Consider the following 22,767-nt stretch of genomic DNA (forward strand, 5'->3'; position numbering starts at 1 on the left):
TCGCACTGATATAAATGTTCCCGCACTGCCGTAATCCAGCAAAGAAAAACGTGCCAAATAGTTATTTATATTTTCACAGAGATGAAATGATATGTTGCGCTGGTAAAGTAACAGTTTGAAGTCGGTATATCGGAGAGGATACTTAATAGTTAGAGCGAAAGGAAAGTTGCAATCTGTTTAACTGCAAATGTTCGTCCAGACGTACTATGCATTAACAACGGTCCACCAACGGTAGCCACAGTAATTTTACCCAATAATGCCACCTCTCTAGCATAAGCGCGGAAATGTTGCCCTTTGTATGAGAAAGTGACACTGTTCTGTGACAAAGTTCAGTCACACGTGGCCACCGCAATGTCCTGAAGAAGATGTCCATAGAGGGGTCGAAACGTCTGTCGTGCAGAGGAAATACGACGCGGCCTGACAGCTCTGAAGACCTGACTTTCAGTAACATCGTCTCGAAAGCCTGCAGACTTATTTGTACAAAATAGACGTAATTTCTGTTTCTAGATCACTATCTTAATATCAGAATGACTGGTTTCGAGCAATGTTCCCCATCTTCAGATGAGATCTTATAGTTGCAGGGTAACCTGTCTTAACGGAACTATCATTATATGACAGTGTATCAAGGAGTAGAAATTGTGTTATTAGGTAAATAAATAATTTACGTTGGGAAGAGTTGGGCAGTATCGACCAGCTAACAGTGCAGACTACTACTGATTTCCCTTCCCGCGTACCGTTAGCAGAACAGATCATTAGCAGAAGCAATCTTTTGTATCCATGTGCACATGCGTCGGATATCTTCATCCTCTCTTCGTTGCTTTGTCTGCACTGAGGGCTTGATGGTGTTGTTGTAGTTCTTAGCACATAGAATATATTTTGAAGCCTGTGGTATTCGTTTTTGAGAAAAACAATTAATTTCATCGCTATGTTTCGGTTGTCTATGTTATGTAAGGAATGACAGCTAAAGAACATGTCATGATAATTTCTGTACAAGAACGTGCAATATAACTGCACCCTACTGCGTGCTTGTTCCGACCACCCGACGGTTTTTCAGTATCAGCCAGAAGTAATTTCAATTTTTGAGCGACATATTCTCCTTCCTAATTCTTCTCAGTTTGAAATGGCGGAAAATGAGAAAAACGTACGAGGGAAACGGAATGAACAGTTCACGTAAAAGGCTATGGGCATGATTACGTGTAATAGTGTAACCGCCCGGAAGGTACCTGAAGTGTTTTCAGCAATTAGAGAAGAGATTAAAAAGGAGAAAAAAATTAAAATCTGAGAGGTTGAAGAAGGCGGAAGTTAATTCGGGTGTTCCAAAACAAAATTAACTCTCAAAAGATGGCCATAGGAAGCCGGTTACAAAGTGACTGGAAACTGTTCAAGATGATAATTATGAATATGTAACGGGCATACGTTGTTAGTTAATGCTTCATGTTCTTTGTTTAAAATCTGAAATGTTTTCAACGATTCCTTCGAAATTTTGATACAACGTTGCAAATTCGAAATGGAGCCTCTTTTTATATATTTACTGGAGTGCCATATGATATAGAAATATATGTATAATATGTACCACGTCTTTATTTATTATGTGGAATTCCAGTAGATGTATTAAAAGACACGTGTATTCGAATGCAACGTTTTGTCAAAATTTCAAACGAATCGGTGATTAATTGGTGATTTAGGATCTTCTCGAACGAACATTTACATTTTGTGTATGTCTTTAGCAACTGTAATAAATGATTTATTAAGACTAGATGCGTTTCGCATTATTTCAAAGTATCTCCAGTGGTCACTGTAGATATATGGTTTATTTCTCTTACGATTTTGTTTCTTTTGATCATTAACAGACCGCACGCCTTAGTTATTCAGTTTTCATTATTTTCGTTACTCACGGGTTTTTTGCTGATTCTTCCATTCTTCTTCGTCTTGTGAGTGTATATGTTGAGTATTGGCCTTTGCACACAGCACTTTAACTGCACTTACTAGATATACGCTTGTGTGCACTGATCTCTGGTCATTTTGCGTGTTTTGGTTTGGTATCGTAGGATGAGTTCGTACTTTTTTTTTGTTTTGATAGTGGTAGAGGCGTCTCCTACCGCTCTGTTAGGGTTTTTATTTTCTGACTATGAATCGAGAGGGAGGGAGACACAGCGAAAGATAGCATATGTGTGTGTGTGTGTGTGTGTGTGTGTGTGAGAGAGAGAGAGAGAGAGAGAGAGAGAGAGAGAGAGAGAGAACGAGGGAGCGAGCGAGAGCGAGAGAGAGAGAGAGAGAGAGAGAGAGAGAGGTAGTAACACAAATGCATACTGTTCTCAACATAAATCAGAAATGAGGTTAGATGTAAACAATTGAGACTTTGAGTGGTTATCCCCACCCTGAGATACGCTGGCCTCACCCTCGAACGTCACCTGACCTGGACCCCTCATTTCCTCACCATCCAGCAGAATACGAATTTCTGGCTCAACCTCCTGAACTTTTCGTCTGTCCAGACATGGGGATTGCATCCTTCCACCATCCTCCACACCTGCAAATCCCTCATCCGTCCTATCCTCTGTTATGCCAGCATTAGTTGGATCTCTGCACGCCACCCCCTCCCTCCCGCTTTTACAAGGCCCTCCAAATCCTAGAACGCTATGCACTCTGCCTTGCCTTCCGTATCCGCCTTCCTTCCCCCACACGACTCCTGTATGACCTCATCCCCTTCCCCCACCTCCTCCTTCTCTTCCTACATATCTGCATCCTTTACACTGTCTGCAAGCTTGATCCCCACATCCTGGTTTCCTCCTTCCTCTCCACTCCCCACTCATGGCTGCACCTCTGTCCCCCCCCCCCCCCCCCACGACCCCCTTTTCCTCTCCCCTCCTTCTCCCAAAGCAGATTTTTCTCGTCCCTCCCCCACGAGTCCCTGCAACCCCTTCTTGGCTGTTTCCCTCCCCCATCCTTCACTCCCCAGACCCTTTGGCACACCCCCAGCGATCACCCTCCCTCTCCTCCCCTCCCTCCCTTCTTCTCCCCCCTCCCCACCCCTCCGTCCATTCTGCCTTACTCCCTCGCTCTGATGCCCCTGGAAGATCCTCTTCGTACGCTCATCGTAACAAGTGTGGAATGTCAGTGTTGTGTTTGGTGATGTTCTCCCATGCGTCAAGAGCTGTGATTTTAATTGCGTATGGTTCTTGTACATAGTGTTACTATCAGTGATTATTATGTGCTACGCCGTCCGTCGATACTCTCATGCACCGATCAAACTCGATTTGTGTGGTTTTTTTGTGTGCACTGCTTTTTTACTGTTTTTATCTCTATTTTACCGTCGGCTCCCTTTTTGTCTTTTCTCTTCAATACTATTCCCATTATTTATATCTGTGTATGGCATATTTTCTCCATTCTGTTATTTTAAATGTTTTCTTTGTATAATTACTGTCTTTCGGCTGAAGGACAGCGCATATGCTTCTGCCAGCCCGCCCCAGATGGGGCACTGAAACACAATAATGGAAAGAATGTTATATAGCTTTCCGCACTGTCTTTCGGCTGAAGAGCAGCACATTTGCTTCTGCCAGCCCGCCCAGATGGGGCACTGAAACACAATAATGGAAAAAAAAGTTCTATACCTTTCCACAGCCGTCAGCCTCTCCCGGCCACCCCACCCACCTGATGTCCATGGTAGAAGTTCAGCGGATCCTACGATGGAGACGTGGTTGGTCAGCCCCTGGATTGGATGGAATTTAAAAAGAACGTCTTCGCCGCCTTCCATATACGCCTCCCATCTTGTTCATCAATATTTTTAACGATTGTCTGGTATCTGGCTTTTTCGCCCCTCAGTGCAAGCAAGTGGTGATTGCGATCCCCTGGTGGTTGAAGGTCCCTATGGTCCCCACCAACAACAGATTTGAATCTGTGATCCTCCACCGACTTTCCGAACCTCTGTCGGCGGCTGGGACGATGAGTACTGAACAGTTCGGATTTTCTTGGCAACTCTCTGCCGAACGTCAGTTCCTAAGAATGACTGAACACGTCGATAAAGGCTTAAACAATGCCAAATCGACAGCTGCCGTTTTTCTGGACTTGCAGATCGCCTACGATAATATCGAGAAAGACTACCTAGTGCACGAGATGCTTATGCAGACCCGTATACCGGATATCTATGTCAAGAACGTGGACGACTTCTTCTCAGTAGGACATTCCTAATGGCTGAACGGGAAATGCGTTCAGGCAGTCTCCAACTGTCGGTGGGCATTCCACAAGGATCAGTGCTGTCTCCCCTTCTTTTTCACATCTTTGTGAATGGTAGACCGTTCATCCCCCAATGCCACCTGGCGCAATAGGCTGACGACACAGCACTATACACCCCTGGCCGTATCACTAACGCCGTCTTTGCCCGCCTCCGACGATAGCTGGACGCTATCATCACCTGGTGCTGGACAAACAAAATCTCTCTTAATGCCGCCAAAACTACGGCAGTCTATTTCACGAAACGGCTCCAAGTTCTCCACCGCAATACTCGATTGTAGACGTGCAGGTGCCCTGGTCCCCGATGACCACCTATCTCGGGGTCCAGATGGACCACAAGTTGCTATTCCAGTGTCATGCGGAATGTGTCGCCAAGAAGGCGCAAAAACTTACCAGGGCTTTGTACCCCTTCTACAGCAGTAAGGAACGTCACCTGCTTACAAAGCTCCGAATCTACCGAACAGTTATCCTGCCTACCCTCACGTATGGTCACGATTAGTATCACCAAGATACGGATTTGCAGCGCCTGCAGAACAAGGTTTTCAGGTGGAGTCTGCACGCCTCGCCACTCACGAGAATTGTGACTCTCCATGAGGAAGCGGAAATCGTCCCACCCAAGATGACCATACGCAAGAAGTGGCGGCGGCTTTATGAGAAAGTGGATGGCCTGCAGGACACTGCCCATGGGTTACGCCACGTTGGCACGCCCATCGCCGCTACATCGTTCGACGGCACTATCCCCCAGTCCACATCCAATACTTTCCCACCCTACCTGCCCAAATCGAGCTACGTTTTCCTGCCTGACTGATGTAGTACTGTCACCTGTGGTACGGGGTTCCAAGTCCCACCGTCACACCTCCAAAGTGTATTGCAGCGACGCAGCGTCACTGCCCTGTGGATACATTTACTGCCTTGCCCGACGCAGTTATATCGCGAAAGACTGATGATGCTGTATTGTACTATATCACATATGAAAAAAAGGTTTCTATAATAGTTATCAAAATTTAAAAGTCCGCCACATGTATTTTACCTAATATGTTTTTATCAGATTATGGTTCTTACGTAAATGAAGAATACATCTAAGCCCACAGTAGCGGCATCTATGAAGCATATAGGCAAACAGATTTCTGGTAGGTACTGCACCTCAGTAGGTTTCGTACAGTAACGCCAGTTACAAAATGACTGTGTGGCCTATTTTACATCCTATTTTAGTTCTAATTGTCAATGCTTTGCTGAGTGTATTTTAATGTTGTGACGACGCTACTACGGCCTTATCGCATTAGGACATGGTGTAGAACAGGTATGCTTTCCCAGTTTGTATGAGAGTATATTGTGATGTGAAATGCAGTATTGTTTTGAAAGATAGGCTGCCCACTAGATGTAGATTTCTTTTATATTATAGTTCTGGAAATGGTCATTAACGATTGAAATCGCTCATCGTCGAGGGAATTTATAATGTGATGAGAGAGTGGAACAAAAAACGTTTTCAAAGCTATGCTTTTTAAGTGGGAAACGGCTGGAACTTTGCAGTGCCACTGCATTGTTCCAGTACAGACAGTATGGCATATAGTGATGGAGTATCCATAGACAAAATGCAAATGATGCAGGACGACCTGTTAGCAGCAACAAGTGACGCAACTGAATGGCTGAACTCCCTCGACACCGCACTATAGTAGACACAAACTGAAAATGAAGTTCTATACAAAAACTATATTCTAATTAATGTTTACATATTGTCATCACCAATAAACATGCAGTATCTTTTACTTCTTATAACAAGCAGAGCTTCTGGTGTTCCCCTGGTATTTATTTATTCCCATTTTCCTTTAGTTCATCGTCTCCTTCCCCTTCTTTCTTGTCGTCTCCTTCTTCCCCCCCTCTCTTTCCACCTCCATCCCCCCCACTCTCATCACATATCCTCGTGCCCTCTCTCTGTCTGTGCGCCTTACCCATCCCTTTCTGTAAATTTGCTCTCCTCCCTCACTCTGTCGTCTCATCTTCCATCCCCCATTTCATCTCTTCTTTCCTTTCCTTGTCCATGTCCTCCTTTCCTCAAGGTCTGTCCACTTCTCGTCTTCCCTTTCTTAGTTCATTTCCTACTTCTGTTAGTTCATTTCCTCTTGCTCCCTGTCTATTTCTTCCGGCCCTGCCTCTGTCTGTCTGTCTCCTCTTCTTTTTTTTCTCTGTCCACGTCTTTCTCACCGCTCTCTCTGCCCATTTTACCCATGCTGTCACCATCTCCCGCTTCCCCTTATCTGTGCACAGTTTCTCATTCATCTTTGTTGCCAGTCCTCCACTTCCTCCCCCCAATCTGTCACCATATTATCGAGCTCATTCCAACACAAGGCTGGTGGCTCTTTTTTTCGGGTTCATCAGACTTCTGACTGGTTTGACGCGTACCTCCACAAATTGCTCTCTTGTGCCAAGCTTTTCGGCTCAGAGTAGTACTTGCAACCTGCGCCATCAATTATTTGCTGGGTGTGTTCCAGGCTATGTCTTTCTCTGCAGCTTTTACCCTCTGCAGTTCCCTCTACTGCCATGGAACTTATTCCCTAATGTCTTAATATAAGTTCTTCATCAGAATAAGTACCAAAATAACATTAGCCGAAGTTCTTAGGAATCAGGCAGAACACATCTGAACCCGTTTTACAGTACCCTAGTGCGATTGCGGCTTGACTGTAGGTACGCGCCTCGGTGCAATAGTTATCATACTTTATTCCTACTCGTCAGAGTTGTTCAGGTTGTTAATCTAAATATCGAAATATCCCAGTAGCATATTCATTTGTTTTGTGGGAAGGATTACATTTTAGAGATGAATGTAGCTCATTTTATAATCTTACTCCAACGATGGAGCTGCAACAGTTGTCCTCAGGAGACTGGGAATTAATTTGTATTCCACAAATTCAAAGAGTTCTGTGTCCTTTTTCATAATGTTTTAGACGAACCCCATGATGATGATGATAATGATGTTTGGTTTGTGAGGCGCTGCGCGGTTATCAGCGCTCAGTCCAAACTCACCACTTTCATAAATGGTGATGAAATGATGAGGACAACACAAACACCCAGTCATCTCGAGACTGGTGAAAATCCCTGACCCCGCAGGGAATTGAATCCGGGATGCCGTGCTCGGGAAGCGAGAACGCGACCGCAAGACCGTGAACTGCGGATGCGAATCCCATGAAATTAATATAGTGGTATACATGGGTGATTTGCAGTAATGGGAATAAATTAGCTGTTCCGCTGTTTTCCGGAATCGTACCCTCTTTCTCCTTCTTTTCTATCTGAGGACTGTATTTAGCGTAGAAGTACATCCAGCTCTGAAGACACTGAACGAGATGTCAAGCCAAGATGTATCCCACCTGCCCCGTTTGCCACAGTGCACTACTAGAACCATAGAAACGCGCTACTCAAGAGATGACGGCGTACAAAAGTAGAGGGTAAAGTGGTCCCACTACAACAGCAATCGAAGCGTATATCATTTTACGGTGTGCCAGGCCACATGGGAATCTAGGTGTTTTAGTATGCAGAAAAAGGAGCCTAGAAAGCGTGCTGGGGACACAATGTGACACCATGCGCCAGTATCCTGTGGGAAGAGTCGTCTCGGTATTATGTGAGAGGACAGGGCCACACCACATTGCGAAAGGGGGAGAGGGGGGGGGGCATGATGGCGGGAAGCGGTCGTTGGCAGCGATGAAGCTACGGTCGGTGAACTAACCAGTAGTGGCCTACTTCATACCGGCCACTTCAATGGGGTGATGTTAACCCTCACTCGTCTCCAATAACTCATGCCTTTATTCTCCGGCGACGATACACACCGATCTAAGGAACCTCCAGCTCACTTATCTATCCTCTGTTTTAGAGGGCCTTTCCTGAGAACGTTTTATTCTCCTTCTGTGGACTCATTCGCGGGCCTTTTAAAACGTTTAACAAATATTTGTTAACAATTTTCTGGTTGTGGTAGCCGTCGACTATTGTCACAATTTGCCGTAGAGTTTGTAGCATTCATTTTATCAGTCTCGTTACTTAGAATAATAAGCTACAGTTGTACTAGTACAGTCTTTGTGGCATTGGGACCAACTGTGATGTGGATTGTGGAATTACACTACATTTGTTCTGATTTGTTCACCAGTTTTACCACATCCCAATACTTTTCAAGAGATATGTTCGATGGAGTTTCCTTCCCTCACAACAGTTTCATCCATCTCGTGCAGAGTCTGCTTAGTATATTCGATCTACATCTTTCACGCATGTTATCTGGTGATAGGTGATTCGTATCCACTACCTTTTTGATCATCCCATCTCTTCACTGTCTCCATCAAAAATGTCTCTCCATTTCGTTCGCTACCACCCTCGCGCCTTGATACTGTAACTTTTTCAAGATTGCCTATAGATGCAGTTCGCTTTCAGGTACCCATACCGTATGTCGAGTCCAATTAGTCTAATCGGTTCCAATTTAATCACATTACCAAAATATGGATATTGTCCTCTTGGTTCTTTGAAATGTAATGTTCTTCACTCTCTTGTGACGGGATCCTCACAGGATCAACAATTTACCTAAGAAACTTCTGTTAAGTGTTGCCAAGTTAATGAGGTGCCTCTGGACGTCTAGTGTTCCATTTGCGTAGAATGCAGTAATGGAACGGTTTAATTTTGATACGTGATCTTAGTAAACTGATTTTTAATTTTTGTGTCAGAGTAAATATTGCCTTATTACTCACTGTGTCTGTTGCCTTAAATTTGGGTTCACAACTATTTTTTTAAAGGAAACACATTGAATCACGCTTTGAATAACTTGATGAGCTATTAAAAATTAATGTGGGGAGCAAGGGGGAGGGAGCCAAATATTTCGATATTTTATAATTCTATGCGGACAAATACAACGGAAATGCAAAGTATGGATTACATTTTGTTAAAGGTGTCTGCAATGAGATAGAACAACATCAAAATTACATTTAATTACGTGACGTCGTCACGAATCTCAATGACGCCACCGGAAAATTTAACATTCATACTTGGGTGATAGATGACGAGAATGCTGAAACTATTGGAGACAAGAACGACGTTGTTACGAGGTGAAAACATTACTCTGCACAGCTATATTCTCGAATCAGTAACACTACCTGCAATCAAGCAATTAAGTATCTTGCGTTGGAATCTCAAATCTTACACAGCGAAACAGAGAACGCAATCGAACATCTTAAGAAATATGAGGCCCGACGTGTTGACAGTATCTCTGGAGAGATGATTAGAGAAATGGAGCACGAATGGTTGATGTGTTTCATTCAGTATGTAGAAGAATATGGAAAACTGGGAAGTGACCTGCAGGTTGGTCAAAGTCTCTCTAAATCCGTTTGTACAAGAAAAGGTCAATTAGGAACATCACTCCCACTACTGAATTATTGCTCTCATACCCCAAACAAGCAAAATTTTGCTCTGCGTCCTGAACCAGCGTTTTAAGCCGTACATTAGCCTCAAGTATCTACGGAATAAACAGTTATCGATGGAGGAAAATGAAGTGGCGAGCGGATCCTCAACATCAGGCCAATACACTAAAGCACCAGAGAAACTGGTATAGGCATGCGTATTCAAATACAGGGATATGCCAACAGGCAAAATACGGCACTACGGTTCGCAACGCGTACAGTATATAAGACGACAAGTGTGTGGCGCAAATGTTCCACCGGTTACGCTGCTACAAGATTTAAGTGAGTTAGAAAGTAGTGTTATAGTTGGCACACGAGCGATGGGACACAGCATCACCGAGGTAGCGATGAAGTGGAGATTTAATCCTACGACCATTTCACCAGTGTACTGCGAATATCAGGAATCCGGTTGTTGTTATTGTTGTCTTTAGTCCTGAGACTGGTTTGATGCAGCTCTCCATGTTACTCTATCCTGTGCAAGCTTCTTCATCTCCCAGTGCCTACTGCCACCTACATCCTTCTGAATCTGCTTACTGTATTCATCTCTTGGTCTCCCTCTACGATTTTTACCCTCCACGCTGCCCTCCAACGCTAAATTTGTGATCCCTTGATGCCTCAAAACATGTCCTACCAACCGATCCCTTCTTCTAGTCAAGTTGTGCCACAAACTTCTCTTCTCCCCAATCCTATTCAATACCTCCTCATTAGTTACGTGATCTACCCATCTAATCTTCAGCATTCTTCTGTAGCACCACATTTCGAAAGCTTCTATTTTCTTCTTGTCCAAACTAGTTATCGTCCATGTTTCACTTCCATACATGGCTACACTCCAAACAAATACTTTCATAAACGGCTTCCTGATACATAAATCTATATTCGATATTAACAAATTTCTCTTCTTGAGAAACGCTTTCCTTGCCATTGCCAGTCTACATTTTATATCCTCTCTACTTCGACCATCATCAGTTATTTTACTTCCTAAATAGCAAAACTCCTTACTACTTTAAGTGTCTCATTTCCTAATCTAATTCCCTCAGCATCACCCGATTTAATTTGACTACATTCCATTATCCTGGTTTTGATTTTGTTGATGTTCATCTTATATCCTCTTTTCAAGACACTGTCCATTCCGTCAACTGCTCTTCCAAGTCCTTTGCCGTCTCTGACTGAATTACAATGTCATCGGCGAACCTCAAAGTTTTTATTTCTTCTCCATGAATTTTAATACCTACTCAAAATTTTTCTTTTGTTTCCTTTACTGCTTGCTCAATATACAGATTGAATAACATCGGGGAGAGGCTACAACCCTGTCTCACTCCTTTTCCAACCACTGCTTCCCTTTCATGCCCCTCGACTCTTATGACTGCCATCTGGTTTCTGTACAAATTGTAAATAGCCTTTCGCTCCCTGTATTTTACCCCTGCCGCCTTCAGAATTTGAAAGAGAGTATTCCAGTCAACATTGTCAAAAGCTTTCTCTAAGTCTACAAATGCTAGAAACGTATGTTTGCCTTTTCTTAATCTTTCTTCTAACATAAGTCGTAAGGTCAGTATTGCCTCACGTGTTCCAACATTCCTACGGAATCCAAACTGATCCTCCCCGAGGTCCGCATCTACCAGTTTTTCCATTCGTCTGTAAAGAATTCGCGTTAGTATTTTGCAGCTGTGACTTATTAAACTGATAGTTCGGTAATTTTCACATCTGTCAGCACCTGCTTTCTTTGGGATTGTAATTATTATATTCTTCTTGAAGTCTGAAGGTATTTCACCTGTCTCATACATCTTGCTCACCAGCTGGTAGAGTTTTGTCATGACTGGCTCTCCCAAGGCCGTCAGTAGTTCTAATGGAATGTTGTCTACTCCGGGGGCCTTGTTTCGACTCAGGTCTTTCAGTGCTCTGTCAAACTCTTCACGCAGTATCTTACCTTCCATTTCGTCTTCATCTACATCCTCTTCCATTTCCATAATATTGTCCTCAAGTACATCGCCCTTGTATAAACCTTCTATATACTCCTTCCACCATTCTGCCTTCCCATCTTTGCTTAGAACTGGGTTGCCATCTGAGCTCTTGATATTCATACACGTGGTTCTCTTCTCTCCAAAGGTCTCTCTAATTTTCCTGTAGACAGTATCTATCTTACCCCTAGAGAGATAAGATTCTACATATTTACATTTGTCCTCTAGCCATCTCTGCTTAGCCATTTTGCACTTCCTGTCGATGTCATTTTTGAGACGTTTGTATTCCTTTTTGCCTGCTTCATTTACTGCATTTTTATATTTTCTCCTTTCATCAATTAAATTCAATATTTCTTCTGTTACCCAAGGATTTCTAGCAGCCCTCGTCTTTTTACCTACTTTATCCTCTGCTGCCTTCACTACTTCATCCCTCAGAGCTACCCATTTTTCTTCAACTGTGTTTCTTTCCCCCATTGCTGCCAATTGTTCCCTTATGCTCTCCTTGAAACTCTGTACAACCTCTGGTTCTTTCAGCTTATCCAGATCCCATGTCCTTAAATTCCCACCTTTTTGCAGTTTCTTCAGTTTTAACCTACAGGTCATAACCAATAGATTGTGGTCAGAGTCCACGTCTGCCCCTGGAAATGTCCTACAATTTAAAACCTGATTCCTAAATCTGTCTTACCATTGTATAATCTATCTGATACCTTTTAGAATCCGGTATAAGATCAAATCTTCCATATCGCTGCGGACGGAAAAAGATCCTGCAAGAACGGGACCAACGACGACTGGAGAGAAACGTTCAACATGACAGAAGTGCAAATTCCACCAGATTTCAGTCCTTGGCCAGAACAAGTGTCAGCATGCGAACCATTCAACGAAACATCATCGATACGCACTCTCGGTGCCGAAGGCCCACGCGTGTGCCCTTGTGCCTCGTCTGGGCCCGTCAACACCGACATTGGACAGGTGATGACTGGCAACATGTTGCCTGGTCGGAAGAGCCGCGCTCCAAATTTTATCTAGTGAATAGCCGTCTACGAGTATGGAGACCGTCTCATGAATCCATGGACTCTACAAGTCAGCAGGGGACTGCTCAAGCTGGTGGAGGCTCTGTGATGGTGTGGGCCGTGTGCATCTGGAGTGATATTGGACCCCTGATATGTCTAAATATGACTCTGACAGGTGACACGTACGTAAGCATCCCGTCTGATCACCTGCATCCATTCATGTCCATTGTGCATTCCGACGGATTTGGTCAATTCCAGCAGGACAATGCGTCACCTCACAAGTCTAGACTTACTACAGAGTGGCTCTAGAAAGACACTTTTGAGTTTAAACACTTCCGCTGACCACGAAACTCAACGGATATGAACACTATTGAGCATATATGGGATGCGTACAATGTACTGCTCAGCAGAGATCTCCACCCCCTCGTACTCTTACCGATTTATGGATAGCCCTGCAGGCTTCATTGTTTCAGTTCCCTCCAGCACTACTTCAGACACTAATCAGGTTCGTGCCACGCCGTGTTACGGCACTTCTGCTTACTCGAGGGGCCTTTACACGATATTGGATGTACCAGTTTCGTTGCCTCTTTAGTGTAATTGACCAACAGCTAAAGTTCGAGCTTCCCGTTTTCATCTGCTTCCTTTAATACTGAGAATGTACCTTACCTAATAGTTTCAGACAGTATCGGATTCTATCCCCACTACTGTACGATTTCTTTGCCGAGCATAACGTTTGGAAATATTTTGACGATTGAGCAGCAGGCATCACAATTGGCGGAAGAATTACTAACAACGATAATAACTGCTCGTAGCCAGCGGGTAAGATGAACTTACTGAGCTACTGTAAAAAGTAATGTACGTATGTACGTTAGTTTCTCACGTGGATAACCCATCCTCTCAGCATGTACAAACTTATTATAATTGATCTATTTGCACAGCTCCAACACACGGATCGTTTATGCGAACAGGAAGTAGAGCATTCTATCATCTACCTTGGGTTTAGTCAACTCGGACATCTGATAAGAAAGCGGCTCATACTATGGCGAGTGGCTATGAACAAGCTCAGCAAGGTCTGGCAGAACTGAGCGATAACCAACAGTAGAAATATATCCGTCTTTTTGAAACTGTCGTGCTTTCCGTCTTCTCTTGTAATTAGAACCCGTCGATCCTAAGATCATCCTAACGATGCATTTGGGCTGTGGTGTTGGCACAGGATGCGGTACATAATGGGGACCGAAAGTAGAAGCAGCGTCTCCAATGCTTAGCAACTTAGTATCCCTAGGTGCCTTTCTCCTAGTGTCAGTCAGAAAAATTCTCTCTTTGGGATCTGATATAGAAATCCACAAAATGCTATCAAAGATTGGAATATAGGGGATACTACACACGGGAGAGCACCAATCAAGTCTATGGATCAAATCAAGAAGATCTCCAGTCTTTTTCTTCGGCAGGTGCTAAGAGAAGGTGGTAATTGTGTTGGTGACGCATGCTTCATGGGCTCACAATGCTCAACACTTAGTAAAACGGCTAATTATGATGATAATGATGACGACGTAACTGCTGTTTCTATCTTGATGTTGGTATTCAGTATCGTTGACATATTTGTTCACAATTTTCTCACACATGGCCGTGGTTTGCAGACTACCGTTGATGCAGAAATGTTAAACTGTTGTTGGCAGGGATGTTAAGACACATGAAAGAAAACAGTACTAATCGGAAGTTTTGTTTCAATGGCAGCAGGTTACACCAACACAGGTAGTTCAAACTCTCCACAAATTGCTGAGTATATTTTAAGGCACAAATTCAAGTTCCACCTTAACGGGAACAGTTAAAAGAGTACAGTGTCCAGTAAGTCTCAGTTCTTAGGTGAAACAAACCTGTTGCTCAGTAAGCAGAATAAACACATACACACGAACACACAGACACACACAGACACACACAGACACACACACACACACACACACACACACACACACACACACACACACACACACACACACACACACACACGCCCATACATACACACACACATATCGACTATACTTTATTGACAACTTTTTCTAGGAGTCCTACGAGCTATTTATAAACGTTTACATATACTTCTGACAAGAGTATCAACAGATTGGAGGGGAGTTCTTCTTTCGAAGGTCTGTCAAGCGCCTCTGTATGCAGTCTGTCTAGTGGCTGATTCTTTTGCATAAACCAAGCAAACTATATGTGGCTGACGTCTTGGACCTTCCCACAGTTTCCATGTCGTGATGGTATGATGTGAATACCCTTCTTGTTCTTCTTCGCTTCATATATTAGATAAATTACCTGTCGCATCGTCTTCCTACATTTCTTCTTTCAGTGCATTTATAATTAGGACCCTTTGCCAGGAACCTATCTCCAGCCATATAGTCTACAAACGTGGACGAAGATTCCTGGTAACCCGTCCTCTCTCTGAGGCTAGTTTGAGCACTGCATGTACGTTTCTAGAGCCCCTGAATGGGGTACTGTTCCACTGCACGTAGGGCTGCTGATGGAACTACCATCTCCGAGCCTTACCAACCCCAGCTCGTCCTCACATCAGTGAGAATGGTGCACCATACCTCATGTACTCGATGTGACGGTTATGCCGCCAAAACTCATTCATGAGAGCCTTGTGTGCTTGGCAGGTTACACCACTGGCAGATGAGCTTGACAGTTGATGAGAAAGACTGTGTATTCGCTTCACCATCCCTTTACTGCTGAGACACAGTGGAAGTGTTATCGGATACAGTTGTAGACTGCCGGATTTTGGAGGGGGAGACTATCGGGGCAGGTTGAGCCACAAGCAGATAGTTGGCTACAGAAACCTTTATTTACTTCCCAAAAAGTGGTAGCCAATAGATGGCTCTGTGGCTGGGAGGGTCTAAGTTCGATACTAAGTCCATCAATGTTTTGCTTGGAACCCCAGAGAAGTGGTCGTATAAGAATGACCGGTCAATGGTAGGGACAGATGTAACGCATGCCAGTTGCTGACTCGTCCACTGTTATGTTAACTTCACTGGTCACCGACCAGGCAGGTGGACTGCAACGTCGAGTTTGGCTTCGGGTGTGATGATGTGCCAGCGTGTTGTGGCAAGAGTCTTCCTTTCGGAAGCCTGTGGATCATGCCATTACATACTTATCGTTGAATGTGATTCCAGCGACGGTCATTGCGACAATTCATATTTTGTCTGACTGGCTAGTTGTCTGAAATAGGATAGAGCTTGTCTGCGTAACTTCTTTTTTTTCGGTTAGGTACGCCGACCATGTCTTCCTGCATTGAGGAAACCTCAGCAGAGACGCTGTACAAGTCGGAATGGTGGCCGTGTCTCACAACGATTAGCAGTGATCTCATCACTTGAGTGAGATGCCCGTTTGGGACTACAGCGTTCCAAAATGTGAGGCAGCAGCTACACTAGTATAATAGGTCAGTAAAGGCAACACGTTAGTAATGACGCTGTCCAAATTTGCAACGATACCGCTAACCTCTGAGAGAGCAGTTCTGCCAAAGAAGGTGCAACTCCTGTTCGGTGTTGGAGCACATCAGTTACTATTTGCGACAGTAGGAGAGAATTCACATTAAGAGGTAGTTAAGTGATTGTAGCTGCAGTCTGTACAGCTGCTCAACGGACGTTCGCTGATGGTATGACGTGTGTGTGAAATCTTATGGAACTTAACTGTTAAGGTCATCAGTCCATAAGCTTACACAGTGTTGTCGTTGTGGTCTTCAGTCCTGAGACTCGTTTGACGTAGCTCTCCATGCTAATCTATCCTGTGCAAGCTCCTTCACCTCCCAGTACCTACTGCAACCTACATCCTTCTGAATCTGCCTAGTGTATTCATCTCTTGGTCTCCCTCTACGATTTTTACCATCCACACTGCCCTCCAATGCTAAATTTGTGATCCCTTGATGCCTCAGGACATGTCCCACCAACCGATCCCTTCTTCTAATCACGTTGTGCCACAAACTGCTCTTCTCCCCAATCCTATTCAATACCTCCCCATTAGTTACGTGATCTACCCACCTAATCTTCAACATTCTTCTGTAGCACCACATTTCGAAAGCTTCTATTCTCTTCTTGTTTAAACTGTTTATTGTCCATGTTTCACATCCACACATGACTACACTCCATACAACACAGGACTTATCCTAAATTATCCTACGGACAAAAACACAAGACCATGCCCAAGTGAGGACTCGAACATACACCGGAACCAGCCGCACAGTCCACGACTGCAGCGCCGTAGACCGCTCCGGTAATCCCGCGCTGCTTAATGGTATGTATTTACCGTCAAAGCAAGAGAAGATATTTTACCCATGGTGAATATCTTTGAGTGAGTGTAACTACCGACTATATCAATACTCAGAGCTGCCTCTAACTGCAAATCGCCTTTTGTTGCCTTTGAAAGTGGAGTTACTTTCGACACTGCTACTACTCAACTTATCATTAACGAAAATAAAAACTGCAGGTGTGGGTCAGAGTCCTACGGGCAGTTTTAATCTGCCATGGTGTTTAGGCCGCGCGGGATTAGCCAAGCGGTCTGAGGCGCTGCAGTCATGTACTGTGCGGCTGGTCCTGACACAGGTTCGAGTCCTCCCTCGGGCATTGGTGTGTGTTTCTATCCTTAGGATAATTTAGGTTAAGTACTGTTTAACCTTACGGACTGATGACCTTAGGAGTTATGTCCCATACGATTTCACACACTTTTGCCATTTTTTTGACATGGTGTTTAAAATGAAGTAATATTTCAGTACATTCACATAGCTGTTTGGCTAAACAAAGTAATTCCCTCTCAATATTTCTAACTGCAATTTAATTAACGTCCTGGAAAATTTTTGTCGATACAGTGGTTGCAACCCTGCCGCATATACATGTTTGCGCAGGGCTCTGGGAGTAAAGCACTCAATTATAGCTGTGTGGTTTCGGACCGTCGCTCCTGTCCTCAGAGCAGAGAAGTGAAGTGACGGGCGGGCTGCAGCACTGCGCAGGCGCGGCCGCCCCTCCGCCCCTCCACCCGGCTGGCAGCGCCGCGGAAGTCCGGCGGCCGTGGCTCGCGACCTGCGACGCCGGTTATCAGCTGATTAATTCACTCGTCCCCTCCCCTCCATCACGGTCAGCGCGAGCGACGGGCGGCGACCCAGCCAGCGCCGCTAATTACTGCCGGCGCTTCCGTTTTCTGCTACAGTGAGCTCTCTCCACTCACTGTGCTCCACATTGTCAGAATATTTGAAAATACTCGTCCAGTTATAATATACACGTACTCCATGGTTAGCAGTCTACATTCCGCAGTTATCACTCTGAACGACGACACCTATAATTAAAATATTTTTTAAATCATTTCTACGTTTATCGATGTTTCAATATGCATCTACACTGGGAAGCCAAAGACACTGGTGTAGGTATGCATATTCAAATACAGAGATATGTAAACAGGAAAAACAATGAAACTTCCTGGCAGATCAAAACTATGTGTCAGGCCGAGACTCGAACTCAGGACCATTGCGTTTTGCGGGCAAGTCCTCTACCGACTGAGCTATCCAAGCAGTTGGTAGAGCACTTGCCCACGAAAGACAAAGGTCCCGAGGTCGAGTCTCGGTCCAGCACACAGTTTTGATCTGGTAGGAAGTTTCATATCAGCGCACACTCCGCTGCAGAGTGAAAATGTCTTTCAGGAAAAATAATGCTCTGCAGTCGGCAACGCCTATATAAAACAAAAAGTGTCTGGTGCATTTGTTAGCTCGGTTACTGCTGCTACAATGGCTGGTTATCAAAATTAATGTTAGTCTGAACGTAGTGCTATAGTCAGCGCACGAGCGATGAACGAAGCATCTCTGAGGTAGCGGTGAAGTGGGGATTTTTCCGTACAACCGTTTTACAAATGTACCGTTAATATCATCAATTCCCCGACATCGCTGCAGCCGGAAGTAGATCCTGCAAGAAAGGGTCCAACAGCGTTTGAAGACCATAGTTAAATGTGACAGAAATGCAATCCTTCCGCAAAATGCTGCAGATTTCAACGCTGAGCCATCAGCAAGTGTGAGCGTGGGAACCATTCAACAAAATGCCATCGATATGGGCTTTCGGAGCCGGAGGCCCACTCGTGTACCCTTGATGACTACACGACACGAAGCTCTAAGCTTCCCTTGGCCGCGTCAGCATCGAAATTGGACTGTTGATGACCGGAAATATGTTTCCTGGTCGGACGAGTCTTGCTTGAAATTGTATGGAGTGGGTGGACGTGTACGGGTATGGAGACAGCATCATGAATCCGTGAACTCTGCTTGTCAGCAGGGGACTGTTTAATCTGGTGGAGGCTCTGTAATGGTGTGGGGTGTTTGCAGTTGAAGTGACACGGGATCGCTGATACGTCTAAATAGGACTCTGAAAGGTGACACGTACGTAAGCATCCTGTCTCATCACGTGCATCCATTTATGTCCACTGTGCATTCTGACACACTTGGGCAGTTCCAGCAAACAATGCGACACCCCACACGTCCAGAACTGGCTCCAGAGTCACTCTTCTAATTTTAAACACTTCCGCTGGCCACCAAACTCCCCACACATAAACATTATTGAGCATATCTGGGATTCCTTGTAACTTGCTGTTCAGATGAGATCTCCACCACCTCATACTGTTGCGGATATATGGACAGCCCCCATACTCTTACGGATTTATGGACAGCCCTGCAGGATTTATGGTGTCAGTTTCCTCCAGCACTATTTCAGACATCAGTCGAGTCAATGTCACGTCGGGCTGCGGCTCTTCTGTCAAGTTCACTTGGGCCTACACGATATTAGACAGGTGTGTCAGTTCCTAGCAAAACACCGCCAGATACAAATCAACTCGCAGTACCAAAGAATGTCATCAGACTGAAAGTATTGTAAAGAACACACTGATCTCTTGAGAAGCCATTGCCAACAGTCTTTAGGTGAACGGATTTCTCAGTATCCCGTCACACTTCTCACGGAAGCACTTTCGTAACACAGTTATACTGCCCTTATTAACATGACCGCTTCCTTTTGCGAGACTTAAGCCCCAAATTACCTGCTATAATGGGCACAATGTCTAAAAGTTTCATGGTGGACGTTTCGTGTATCTGTACAATGTAGTCGACCGCCACATCGCATCTTCTTCATTCACGCGGACCCTCCTGAGTTTGCGTGTCTTCCTTGAATCCCGCACAGAGTCCAAACAGTGTGTTGTCTCGTCCGCCCCAAAAGCAGGTCCATTTCACGATCCTCTCTCGTTGCTTGCAGAGCGAGACTCGCCGTTATTTACCAGAGGCCTTTCTCCAAGCAATACTGATTGACCCGTGTCCTCTTTGAAGCCGTAATTAAGCGATTACAACCCATATTCATTGTTGGGAGAATGTCGTTCGCGATGCCTCACTGTAAGAAAATTATCGACTACGTAACGTGGTTCATAAATGGCTTCTCATAACATACTTCAGACACACGTTGTTGGGTATCTTCATTTCTCCAGCATACTTTTTACAATTTTTAAAACCCAAATTACCTTCCTCAATTACAATGGTGTCTTACTGATACAAATGAAATCTTACACGTACTTTCCTTACCACAAGAACTCTCCGTCATTTACATAGAGGAGACCTTGACGCATGGCAATTAGAAGTGCAGAGGGAAGCACTATTTGACACAGTGAGCATGCGCCATGAATGTTTGCAACATTTCCTTCGTGGTTTGGCACATGGAACAAGTCCGTCGACATACAATAAATTACAAAAAATTTCTTTTTTCTTTTGTAGAACTTACGTTCGACATATCCAGTCATCGTTTAATATTGCATCTTGTGTTGCAAATATAACTGTCAGCAGAGTAGACATTCGAATCGCGTATGTTTAGAGCTGAATTGATGGATCAGAGTCAAAGGATACTACAGAGTGCACCATAGCCAGTCGTATTTCCTGTGCATAACTAATCAGGACTCCTGCGAGCGACATCATGACTCTCCGTTCCCCATAGAGATGCAAGGAGACGCTTGAAAATCTCACTCGTTTTGTTACAGCTCTGAACCAAGGCTGTCTCTGTTACGCTATTGTCTCATTCCGCATTCTGTCGATACATATCCACGTGTATAACTCGACTGGAGAAACTGGAACAACATATCGGGATCACCAGGACGAGGGCTTCACTAGTGCTAGGAAGAAGTAATGAGAGATGCAGAAAAGAAAATATGACATGTATCCATGCATGTAAAAAAAATTCTGTGCTGTTTTAATTGCCAAATTACCTCTGCACACACGGAAAGCCAGTGGTGTAGCACGTTGACTGAGAGCTTTCCCAAACAGAAGAACGGGATATCTTGCTGTTTCTGTCGCCCTGCAGGCGGCTTTCATTTCGTGAACATTCACAAAGGAAACGTGTTTGTTGACACGACAGTTTCAGTTTCCTTACATTATTAGCTTCCGTACAGTTCGAGTTTTCTCAAGTACGAAGAATGAAAGCGATGTTTCCCTCGGACGTGTTACCAGAAATACGTTTCATGGACTTATGTGACTGCATGAGACACATTTCATCACACCCGAACACCTTTCAAGTATTTTATGGTTGTGCGCTCGCGTGGGCATTGGGTCCGCTGGGAGGCCGCAGGTGATTCGTCGCAACGAGGCTGTCAAAAGCACTCTGCGATATTAGGAGACAAAGCGGCCGGCCCTTTCTAGCAGAAATGCTTAACCGCCGGCGCTCTTTGGATGAAAGCGGGCGCCGTGATGGATGGCCCGCTGCCTGGGAAGAGCGTCACTCAGGTGACAAAAGAGGGGGCGGGCGGCGGCGGCGGCAGCGGCGGCGGAGGCCGACACGAGGCACGCCAAGCCGGGGGCGGCGGGGGAAGAGAGCAGCCGGCACGACACGGTGCGATGTGGCGCGGCACGCAAACCCTACCTGCCGTTATCCGCACGCAAGTCCCAGATTCATTTCAGGTGCTCCGCTAAACGGATTTTCTTTCCGTTTCCACTTACACACCCGCCTTGGTACAAATATATCGGCGACATAATCGTTTGAAGTTTATCACCGGAATTCTTATCGTATCGTAGTCAAGGTTTCCTACCGTTATTTCACGAAAATAAGCAAGGTGTAGGAATGTTCCACAGATATTTGTGTTTGTGTGTGCTCTCTCTCTCTCTGTGTGTGTGTGTGTGTGTGTTTGAGAGAGAGAGAGAGAGAGAGAGAGAGAGAGAGAGAGACAGAGAGAGAGAGAGAGTGAGAGGGGAGGAGGAAGGAATGGAGAGGGAGACAGCAAGAGTGAGAAGAGAGAAAGAAAGTTATGAAGATTTCTGCATTATGTAAACAGTATCAACAGACAATAAACAATAAAAATGTTAAGTCCTTCACGAGAGTGCAAAAAATGTTCGTTTAATTCCTGGTGCTCGGGAAATCACAAAACGAAAGGTTTTTGATTCAATTAAACACGTAGATATTACAGTTACGAACTTCATAAATTGGAGCATCACATTTCATATTTTTATGAGAAAGATGAACCAGAGGATCTGTTTTATTGGCGGAAGACATATATGATGCAACAAATCTACTAAACCGGCTTTCTAAACGACGTCTGTCGGTCCTCTTCTGGTGTACTGCTCCGCGGTATGTGATACATACCACACAGTATTGACGGAGGACATCGAAATAATTCAACGAATGACTTGATACAGGGGAGAGAGTGCCACGGATATGAAAACGGAGTTGACGTGACGATACTTGAAATAAAGCACCTTTTCGTTGCTCCGGCGACATTTGACCAAGTTTCAATCACCAATTTCCTCCTCCAAACGCGAAAATAATTGGTTAACTCCCGCCTACATAGGTAGAAATGGTCATTGTAGTAAAGTAGCAGGTACACACAAACTGATAAGGAAAGATTCCGGTGTTTATTTTTCACGAGGGGTGGAACGCTCTAGGTGTAGTCTGAAAGTGGTTCGATGAACACTGTGAAAAACACATTGCGTTAACTGCAGAGTAGTTATGTGAATGTAGGTGTAGATATAGTAAGAGACAGGGACTAGGAAGGTGGAGTATGGGCAGCAGCCAACCTCAGACAGTTCCTTGTATATATCAGCACACTTGACGTACCTAGCACCTTTGTGTACCAAGGACCGAGTTGTCTATGTGTCACGAAAAATAATGA

Source organism: Schistocerca gregaria, chromosome 4, assembly GCF_023897955.1.
Source record: "Schistocerca gregaria isolate iqSchGreg1 chromosome 4, iqSchGreg1.2, whole genome shotgun sequence".
NCBI classification, from domain to species: domain Eukaryota; kingdom Metazoa; phylum Arthropoda; class Insecta; order Orthoptera; family Acrididae; genus Schistocerca; species Schistocerca gregaria.